General features: G+C 47.9%; 1 long non-coding RNA gene across 1 annotated transcript; it reads left to right on the forward strand.

The window, feature by feature from the left end:
• The first annotated feature begins 835 nt into the window (after positions 1 to 835).
• LOC129784376 (uncharacterized) lies at positions 836 to 10,348 on the forward strand. The gene is made up of 2 exons (XR_008747040.1): positions 836 to 1,314; positions 9,120 to 10,348. It is a non-coding gene; the product is annotated as an uncharacterized LOC129784376 (long non-coding RNA).
• Positions 10,349 to 11,243: the final 895 nt, after the last annotated feature.

The raw sequence follows: 11,243 nt of genomic DNA on the forward strand, positions 1-11,243 counted from the left end.
ATTGCATTTGAAGCTTGGTTGTCATGCTCAGCACCACATGGGTGCATTGCCCCAGGTGGGAGGGGAACCGATGTGGGTGACACCCCTCTGGTTGATTCCTCTGAATGGAGGTTCAGCTCTGAAAGGAGCTCAGCAGCTGCCTTGGGAATGGGGTGCAGCCGGGGGGGCTGCCAAAGACCCCCCTGGTGCCAGCAGGGACCTGCCCCAGGACCTGTCCCCTCAGGGTGGGTACCCAGGGTGGGGAGAGAGGAAGAAAGAGCTGCTGGAAGACACTAACAGTGCTGAAATTAAAAATGGAAAGGAAAAGGAAGAAAAAAGGGAAGCCAAAGTATAAATTCAGTTACTTTTCAGAGCCAGGGAGAAGGAGTCAGACAGTTACACAGCCTTTACTCTGCTGCTGCTGCTGCTGCTGCTGCTAAATTCTACCAGTTGAACAAGTCGAATGAGTAATTATCAGTATATGTCAGCTGTTATTTCAGTCCTGGCAACATCTGCATTTACAGAACATCTGGGGGTTTTGTGAAGCTGTTCTATAGTTAACATATTGGTATTTAATTCTTCTTTTTTTAAAAGAAATCTTCAACCTGTTCCATGAGTGCTATGCTAGCAGTATACATGAAAATGAAACTCAGCAGTCCAAAATTACTATAAATTAATGAACTTCTCTTTTCTATGGTTTTCCCCAGCCTCAGAGCCCTGCCTCGTGCTGCTTCATTGTACTGACTCGAAATAAACTGAATAGAAGTTGCAACATCTTAGCACATTTCACATAAGGATATTTCTGGCACATGCTGAAAAGCATCTATTTTAATGGGATTTGAGAGAGGGAGGGTTTAACAGTTTAGCTGGTTTTGGGGAGGAGGTGCCTGCATCAGTAGCAACTGAGGCATCTCAACAAGAGAAAAAGAAGAAGAAGAAACCCCTTGGGAGAGAGATGCTATTGGGTTGTTGAAGTTTTCAGATCTCAGAGCATCCTCTATTTTATTTACAGCTCCTCTGTGACTAAATACCATTTTCCAGTTACTATATTGTGTGTTTTTTTCAGTTGGGCTCCTTATCCTTTCTCTGAAGCAACATGACCGCATAGTAAACTGTTTTTGAGGAGCGTTTGCTGTTTGAGGTTAGAAGCTGAAACCACATAGTTCCTTATCTTGCCTTTCTGCGACTGTTTTTATATGAGCGAGTAGGGCAAAAAAGCAAAGTGCTAACAACCGAAGTCTTCTTTTTCCCCTCTCCACACCCATATTTTTGAGGCCACAGTCCCCTCTAGGACCCAGCTGCTGGCTCTCTTTGGTTTTGTTGCCTGCGGACCAGGTATGAACATGCTTCCAAAGGGTGGGCAGGGAGAGGAGGCAGGGGGCTGAGCTGGGAGGTGGAAAGCAGTTACCAGCCTGGCATCGCTCCCTCTGAAACTTGTGTTTGTGGCTTAGGAAAAAGGTCTGAAAGATGCAAAAAAGTTCATTCTGCTACCTTTCTTCCCCAGACTTTCAGTGTTCATTATTTAACGGCTGCTAAGTCTTGCTAGAAAATGTGTCTGGACGTGAAAGCTGGTGAGAGTCTTGCTTGGTACCTGGGGCACTGGGCAGCGTGGGGGTAGGTGGTGGCTGGAGTCTGTTCTCCTGGGATGCAGGTTGGCATCTGGTGTGGGAAGGTGGCAACTGTCACTGCCGCCATCTGAAATAGCTTCAGTAACCCCCAAGGGAAGGCTTTTGGATGAGCCCAGGTGACAAAATCTTCTCTTGTGGTTCAGTGTTAGGTTGCAAGGTTATTAGAGACTTCTAACTGGGACAGACTGGGTCACCTTCCCAGGCAGGGATAGGGGAGTCCTGGGGGGCTGCAAGCATCTGGTCCCTGCACTGCACCATGCACCTAGAGGCCTTTCAAACCCGCTCAAGCTTTCACAAGCCTTGAAGAGCATTTCGAAGGCATTTGTTTTTCACATGCTCTAGTGGTCATGCTGGATACATCCCAACATGACATTTTTATACACCCATGCTGGTACAAATAATTTTGTGAGGCTACCTCATTGCAGCCTCCAAGAATTGCACGGGGTCAATAAAGTCTGGCCAAGCTGGGTTGGGTACTTAGTCCTGATCTTTAACAACAGCCATCCTTGTGCTTCTGTGGCTTTTTAACTCGATGACCTTTAACTAAGAGGGAAAAGATTAAAAAAAAACAACAAAAAACCTCCAGCTTCTCTAGATGTATCTGATATGTTCTTTCCAAAGAGTTGTTCCTTGCTGTGAGAAGGTACCCAACCATTTCCAGCATCCTTGGGCAGACAGCACAAGCACTGCTTCCTGTGCTCCCTCCCCACATGTTCATCACATTGAACCAGCCCTGTAGGAACAAATGGCACCAAAATCTGCCCCAGTGCTCTGGGAGCACTGGGAGGCCAAGGAGGAGGAGGAAGAGGCAATGAGCGTAGGAGCTGAAGTGTATTGTGACCAAAGGCAAGTCAACAGCACATAGCTGACCAGGTAGCCTCATCTTCTGAATCTGAAGGCTGGATTTGGGATTTTTCTAGTGGTGAATGATCACTTTGATCGACGGATTGATTTCTAAGTGAAAACATTTGTAGTATTGAATCCTGAGCGGTGTTCATTATTTGCACTCAGCTGTCAGCGAATTACACAGATATTTTGCCTGAGAAATAGAATTAGTTTCATTATCTGGAGACCCGTCTTGAAAACACAGCACTGATAATGACACGGGTTTAGTGCTGACTCTCAGAAACTCCAGCTTTGTTCTTGAACAAGATGGCCAGGGGAGCTGTGTTTAGACAAATGCTTCCTGCTGGCAGAAGCTATTTCCCCATCTCTTGTCAAGGACCATGTGAGCCCGGGCAGCTTCACCTCAGCAGCTGACTCCTCCCAACTGCCGGACTCTTACCTCAAGGTCTAACCTGAACCCTGCTCCTCCTTCAGCTTCAAGCCATTCCTCCTCGCCTGCCACCTCTGAGAGCAGAGCAACAGCCTGCCTTCTTTTCTGTTGGTCCCTGTCGCTAAAGATCCCATCCTCTCCCCGGTCACTTCTTCCCAGGAAGGGCCCTTAGTGACCCCAGGAGTGATGTGCACAGGTCTGTATCTTCTGTGTATTACAGCCAGATTTTGTATGCCTTTCCTGAATACCAAAGGTCAAAACCACAAACCGTATCTCAGGTTGGCCTCCACAGCTTCATTAACACCATAGCTTTTACCTGTAACCCCTCCTTCCTAAGGGACCAGCCATCATTTCACTTCCCAATGTTTGTTTCCACAGCACTGCAGCATTACCCTAACATTTGCCTTGCTGGTAACTGCTCCCCATCCCCAGAGGCTTGGCAGGGGTTTGGGTTCACAGTTGCAGGGTCCCAGCCAGGGTGGGGGTTGCGTGATGTGACAGCATTGCCATCCCACCATGCATGACTGGTAACCTTCCCCAGTGGAAACTCCTGACATGGCATGTCACACCTGAAAGGGCATCTTCTTAATAGCTACATCATCAGTCTAGGCACAGAAAGGCCTGATGTCTCTTGGACATGAGGATGCGTTGTCATTCTTCCCCTCCTTCTTTGTTTGTTTGCTTCTACAGCTGGTAGAAGCCACCAGCACCCAGGGTAGGTGCTGGTTGGCTGCGGATGTCTGTGGTTGGAGCTGCAGGGGGGATGGGAGACCAAATGGCCCCTTGTGGGGATGGTGTGAGTGGACCAGAGATGTCCCTCCCCCAGGGCATCCCAACATTCCCTGCCTGACCACCAGCCCAGGTACTGCTGCAGGTCGGTGTGAGGGTACCATGTCCCATCCAGAGGCAATATAATCCAGGTCTGGAGGGAGGTGCCTCCTCCTTCCCACTGGCTATCAAGGAAGTGGAGTGACCTGCTCAGCTCTAGCTAGTTGTTAATTATCTACAATTAAAACCTGTATATACCACTCAGGATTAAATTAAGGTTTGCAAAGTGCCTGGGAATGAAAGGCATGCTGTGGATGCGCAGTGTCACCGCTGCTGAAGGTATCCACACCTGCCTGTGCAGTGGTGGGAGACTGAAGCATGTTTCCATGAACTGGAGCTAGCTGAAGAATTCAGTGACTTCTCTCCTCCTTTCTTTTTTTTTTTTTTTCTTTTTTTTCTCTTTTTTTTCCCTTTTTTTGCTAATTCAGCTGTTGCACGAAGGGAGGGATTGACAGGTGACAGGTCTTACGGCGTGTTCAGAATTGTGGGTTGACAGCATCCTCCCTTCAGATGCTTGCGGAAGGCGCAGCACATTTGGATGCTGTAGGAGGCAGACCAAGCAGCCAGCGCCCACACTTCTTGCAGATTATCCCCACTTCACCCTTAGCGGGTCAGGGGCAGCGCTGATATACTTGCTTTTGCCAGTCCTCAGTGGGCATTTCTCCGTTCAGCCTCACCCACACCCCCACTCTGCCCATCAGAGCACCCGAAATCTGGCGCTGGCCACAGGCCCGCCTGCGGAGGTGAGCCCAGCCTGCTGGCCTTGCTGGAGGCTGAAAGCATCCCTCCATGTGACCTCCTTGCCTTGGCCCATCTCAGTCCCTTTCTCCACTTTATTTCCTGTGACAAATTTGCCGTGCTGGGTCTGTGGAAAGCAGCTGGAAGGGTTTCATGCCCGCAGTATTTTTCTCCTTCTTTATCCCCCTCAGCAGGCTTCGATCTATTCAAATCTCCCTTTCTTTTTCTTTTCTTCTTCTTTTCAGCGCAGCTTCCTACAGTTTCAGCTTTTTGGCTTGAAATCTGTCTTTCCTCTTCCCTGGTGCTTCCTCCTGCATTAACCCTTCATGTGCCATGGGCTTGCTTTCCACAAGCACGTGGAGGTATGTTTTAGAGCACGGTGGAAAGCCATTGCCTTTTCAGTTGGAGGGCTGCCACCGCTCCCAGCTTACCCCCTCAACCTCCCGGCAGTGGCAAGGGCATCAGCCGCTTCACCCTACAGGTGCAGACATGGAAGGGAAGAGCATCGGGGTGCCGTGCCTTCAGCATCTATGCAGCTCCTCACCCTCCCGTGGGCTTTTCCGGGAACAAGTGGTTGCAAACCCTGTGTCAGAGCCATTGGGACATGGGGTCTGCTTCTCCCCCCAGCTCTCCTTGCATTGTTAGGATTTGTCATGAAGTTGCTGGCATCTGCTCAGCACAATGACACAGCTTGGAAGCCACTGGTGAAGAAACCAGCCTGATGCCCCGGCTGAACATTGTTGCCTTTCAATGCCCCCCTTTCCCCCTCCTTTCTCTCTTTAGCTTTTTTCTAATATTACAGGCAATGCCCCACAAAGCCACATATAAGGAATCCCACAGCAAAAAGTTTTCAGGGCACACTACAAGCTGTGCTGGCTCCATCCTGCAGATGGATAAGGTGGGTAGATGCCCAGCACTTTGGCACACAGAGGGACTGCAAGATCAGTCCTTTAGGGACACTCAGGGCACACAGCCACTCCATGTCACAGCTGCCTCTCTTGGTATGTGCAACTGTGCCCTGGGCTTGGACAACCCCAGTTTTGATGGCACAAATGCAAATGCATTTCTGGCCATCTCATGTCTTTTGGGGACTTGCCACAGCCTGATCCAGGAAGGCCAGCAGGCAGCTGCTCTTCCATTTGGCAGATGCCTGTGCAGCTGGGAGCCTGTACTGGGACACCAGTATGATGCCCTGCCACCAGCCAGCCACGCTGCTGGCAGCTGTCTGTGCACATCCAGTGCTTGGGGGATGCAGGTACCCATGAGCTCAGCTGTTGCTGTATCAGAGATGATGGTTTCACATTATTAGATAACAGTTAAAATAGGACAGGTAGAGTTATCTGAAGGGAACGGGAAGTCTCACTGGGCTCCTACCAACCCACCTAACAGCAAGGAGCTACAACACAAAGGACATTTTTGCTTTTATAGTGATTTTAACTATATGGATAAGCTGGTCCAGAGCTGGTCTGCTGATTCCAATCTGCTCTCACCAGGATGGATTTGTGTGATGACTATATGTATGTCTGTTTCTGGATGCATACGCTGTGTGTATACTATCATTCTGTTTTATGATGGAACTTCTAAAAATATTACTACTCTAATTATTACAAAAAAATGCTTATATGCACAACAGTGTGACATTGGCACCCACTTCCCAAATAGCCAGTGCATGATGGTTTGAATCGGATGTGGTGCTGAGCATGCTAATTCCTGGAACAGATCCGCAGGTACCAGAGTTAATCATCTCATGTTTATGCTCCAGACCTGGCAGCTCTTTTGCGTTTCATTTTTGTTTAAGAAATTTATTTGCCAAAAATATGCTCTTGCTTATCTGGAATTTTTATGGGCATTAAACAAGCCAATGGCAACAACGCAAGAGTCATCCTTGCTGGGCCGGTCAAACTCATCTCTCTTTTTAAACAAGGCAGGTGCTCCCAGCTCCCAGCCCTGCCAGCTCCATGGCCCCATCCCCGCAGCAGCGTGTGGGACACGCTCAGCACTCAGAAACCCCAGCCTCATCAAAGACAAATGGCAAAGGAAAGACACCCACCAAAAAAAATAAAAGTCAATTTAGAAATGCTCTTTGCTACCTTCACTTTTTCTCTATGGTTTTTGTGTTTTTTTTTTTTTTAATTTCATATAATTTCATGGCATTTCATTAGTGCTGCATATTACATAATAATCTCTTATTGTTTAAATTCAGTTTCATTTTAAAACTATTAAAACCATCTGCCACTTAGTAAACACTAACATATTTTCTTTCCTAGATCAAAGTGTCTCCCGTCTGTGTTGTAATGGAAGTTTGACATTATTTTTTTTACAAGACAGGCAGGAGACACTTTGATCAGGTGCCAAACCATTTCACTACAACAAACAGGCAACACTCTGAGCTAGAAATGATAAGATGTTATTATGCGCCATGATGATTTCACGACATGTCAGCCATAATGTTAAAAAAAACCCCTACAGAACATGTAACATTAAAAACGTCAGTGTGAAATTCCAGGTTTTAAAAAATGAACAATTTATGAATTGAAAACGTTCCTTTTATATTTTTCCTCTACAGAACTGTGACCTTTCTGTAGCATTTTTTGACTATTTTTTTTTGCAATCCTTTTCATTTCAACGAACCAGTATCTTCAGTCAAAAACAATCCACTGAAAAAATTCTGACAGAGTTAACTTAAAAAGCTTTTCTTGAAAGCCTTTTTTATATACAAAAGATTATTGTCCTTGTCAGAGAACAAAAGAATCACCTGCTGGCTTTTTTGTCATTCCTAAATAAATTAATTGCTTGAGGATTATTTCATCCATGTTTCTCAAATGCACCGCTCCCCACTGCTCCCACCAGACCGCGGTACACATTTGCCTTTTATCCTGGGACACAGGATGCCTCCACAGAGAGCCCCCGACTTTCCAATAACACAAATACTGCAGCTACACGCTGGGGAATAAAACCCCATGCACATTGTCATTTCTGTCTTAATTTGCATGCTGAAGAGGAGAAGGGCTCTTCCATAGTCATCTGCACTCAGCGCGCGGGCATCAGAGAGGGGCTGGGCACAGGAGCTGCAGGTGGAGCAGGGGAAGGCCACCAGACCCTTCCCCCTCCCCCTAAAAGGGGGGCTACTCCTGCTTGGCTGAGCAAAGCTATTCCAGCTTTCCATGTGGACAACCACAGCTGAGAAAGGGCTAGTTGTCTCCAGCACGCATGGCAGCTGGAAGGGAGGTCCACGGCTCAGAGTAACTGGTAGCAGAAGGGCAGCAACACGCACAAGGGGAGCCTGTCTCACCAGCAGGGAAAGATGAGCACTTCTTATTTGAAGACCACAATTTATTTCACCCTAAAAGAGGTGAGAAACCTCAGGGGCCTAAAATCTGTTTCTTTACAGTGATCATAAAGGAATCAAGGATGACTGTGTTGCAGAAACCAGATAAAAGTTGCATCTGAGAAATGTCTGACTGGGTATTAGGGAAAAAAAAAATCACAAAGAGGAAGAGGTTGCCCTGGAGGGCTGTGTAGGATTTTCATCCTTGGAGATTTCCAAAATTCAGCTGGACACAGCCCTGAGTGACCTGCTCTAATGCCAAAATTAGCTCTGCTTTGCGTGAGGAGTTGGATCAGATGACCTCCACTGTTCCCTTAAAGGTTCAGCCATTCTACATCCATTTATGACATCCCTACAATTATTACGGGATGAATCCCAGTTTAAGAGATAACAAGTATCAGGTTTGCCCAAATCTGATTGTGCGTCCTTACCTGCAGCCCACTGCAGCAATGGCATTTGCTGTGTCAGTGGTGGTGCCAGTTACCACCTCCTACACCACTGGAAGCACAGTGTTCAACCCTTCCAAGGGTAAGTCCTTGGCTTCCCGGATAGCTTCATTTCAAAACATGCATTTGAACCAGTCTGGGGGTTGGGGGACTTGTATCACACTGCCCAAGGTCAGGAGGAGACCCCAGACAGCGCCGGTCTGCAGGCGTTTCAGCACGGGGAGCTCTTTGTAGCAGCAGAGCCACATGCTGGTGCAGCGTCAACACACGGCGCACGTCCAAGCGCAGCCCAGGCTGCCACACACCGGGGTCTTGCGTCAGTATGCGCAGTACAAACAGGCACCAAGCGTGGGCTACTTCACATTTAGGTCTTCTTTCCTCCCCTGATGCTTTGGGTCGGTGGGTGTCACTGCCCTGAGAATGACTTTCCAGCACCAGTGGAGCAAAGGCTGTGCAAGAAACGATTGAGCCTTAGCTCATCTCCTCCCCTTTTAAATGCAGATTCTTTAGAAACAAAAGCCGCAGGATTGTGTGCGCTTGTTGTTTCAACCCACTAGTAAGTATTTTAATGTGCAGTAAATCATTATTGAAAGAAAAGGTCAGAAATCCAGAGCCTGGGAGGCTAGAGGTGTGGGTTGGGCATTGCAAACCAACCGACAGGAATACAACTCAGGTGTTTCATTCCCTAGGGCTCCCTCAAAATTCACAGCTTTTGTGCTTTTCTTCCTGAAAGACTGCATTCAGGGTGTGTTAGCACAAGGCAAAGTTGGTTATACTGGAAAGCTGAGAATTCAGTACTTTATCCCCTATAAGAGGGCCTGTTTACCACAGGTTGTTTATTGCTCATTATTACTGGTTGTCTGCTAGCACCTCTCCCTCTTTCTTGCCCTCTCCAGGCAAAAATCAAAGCCTTTCCTACCACCCGTGATGTTTTAGTACCCCACGGGCTTAGCAATAAGCTTGTGCCGTCCCTCCACACCCCATGTTGCGGACAGCCCAGCCAACCACACAACCCAGCATGCCTGAGGGCTTCCTTCCTCACCAAGAGAGGGAAACCACTGGGAAGCGACAACCACAACTCCCAAAGAGCCCATTGCTTCTCAAATGAAAACATTGTGGAGCTGTGGCCTAAATACAACCGTTGTTTGCCAACAAGTCAGAAACATCTAGAACAATCTCCCCTCTGGTCCAGCGCGAGGACCACCTGGTGCCCAGAAGCAGATAAACATCACGTGGCACCGTGAGCCTGTCCTGCTGCATCAGCCACACCTGCTCATCTCCTTGAAGAAGGACTTTGACTTGGGCTAGCAAAGGAGGCAGGGGTGATGCTCACCAGGATCACGGGCCTGAGCAGAAACCCTTGGAGAAGTGCAGCATAGCCTTCAGCCACAGCATCTGACCGCTCTCTTGGCTGTGCTTGGCAGTTGCTGCCACGCGGGTACCGCCTGTAGAGCCCACAGTAAATACCCCTCCTTCGCCAGCAAGAAGAACATGAAGATCACCAGGGTACCACGCTGAGGTGCACCATACACTAACAGTTCAGGTCCCAAACGTGTTATTTGCCCCGTCAGTTCCTGAAACATGTCTTTGTAAGATGTTCACGCCTCTCCCAGCACCAAAGACACCTCCAGCAGGACTGATCTACTATCCTGCTGCCCCTCTTTGGAGTGCCTTGTCCCCGTTAAGTAAACAGTGCAGGAAACCCTTCGTATTTACCCACTCCAGAGAAGACCTTTGGTTTAACCTTGTCAGGATGCGTCTGCTGGAGCGACAGCGTACTGTATGTTCTGCCTCTCTATTTGCATGGGTCGAGGAAGGAGGCTGCCTACATAACCACCCTCCAGATGGAGTGGTCCCATACGCATCCAGACCTTTGTTGGCAGTTGCCAGGCTCACGCGGTACATGAGAAACGCCTCACGTGTAATTATAGGGCTGCGGTGTTTTGCTTAATTGTTCTGCTGACAGAATACAGCTGTCAAAGGAATTGTCCCCTTGGAAACCTCCCTGCCCACACATTTTAGGACACTCAAGATAAACTAGATCTCCTAGCAGGCTCAGGGTGGACAGATGTAATTTCATGGGGGCTGGGGGACAGAAGGGTCAAACTTCTAATTTTTCACAGAACAGCTCTCTTCTCGTTTGCTGTGCTCCTGATGTAGTTCTGCGAAGACGACAGCACACATAGGGGACTGGAGATGGGATCGTTACCATGGCTGGTTATTTTTGTTGGAAATGGCTGTTGCTATTTTTTAGTCTAGTTGATTTAGCCAGTGGTTTCCGGAGAACAAAAAAGTCAGTGCTTTCTCTTGACCCTTCATTGCAAAACGCAACCTGAGCTTTAGGAAACTTGGTGTCGGAAGGTTCCCATTCCTCAGACCTGCCCTGGCTGTTGGGGCCACTGTGAGAAAATGCCGATGGCTGCAGGGTGGCTGTCCCACCAGGCACTGAAGGGCATTAGCCCTGGCTGCCTGGGCAAGGTCTGTGAGAGCCCCTTTCCTGAGGTTCTATCTACCACAGAGCAGTTGGTGCCACACAGTGCCCAGGTTGTAGATGCCACAATTAAAACGCTCCAGAGAGTCATCTGGGGTAAATAAATGAATGCCATTGCTTCTGAAGTGAACTCTGACTTTGAGAGGCGCAGTAGAGCTGCAACACTGCACAACCCCAAGCTGGACGCTGCCTCTCCTCAGCTGTTTACACAGCTAAAAGCAAGCAGCCGTTTGCCTTCTCCATTTTTCTAAACAAGGTTGCAACCTCTGTTCCTGCCTTAAGGAACAGACTGAATTGCTTATGATCCAGAACAATATCATCCTTTATTCTCTCTCCAAAAGCAAATCGTATTTCACCTTGATTATTTGCACATAATATGATTCACCAGACAAAATACCACAGGTATAAAAATGCTTATTGATAGAGAAATTGATAAAAGGTATTAAAGATCCAACATTTGCTTAAATATCATGAAACTTGTCACACACCAAGAGCAAGATTTCAGCCCCACTTTGTGAACTGGGAAGAC

The sequence above is a fragment of the Falco peregrinus genome, chromosome 4 (genome assembly GCF_023634155.1).
Source record: "Falco peregrinus isolate bFalPer1 chromosome 4, bFalPer1.pri, whole genome shotgun sequence".
In the NCBI taxonomy this organism is placed as follows: domain Eukaryota; kingdom Metazoa; phylum Chordata; class Aves; order Falconiformes; family Falconidae; genus Falco; species Falco peregrinus.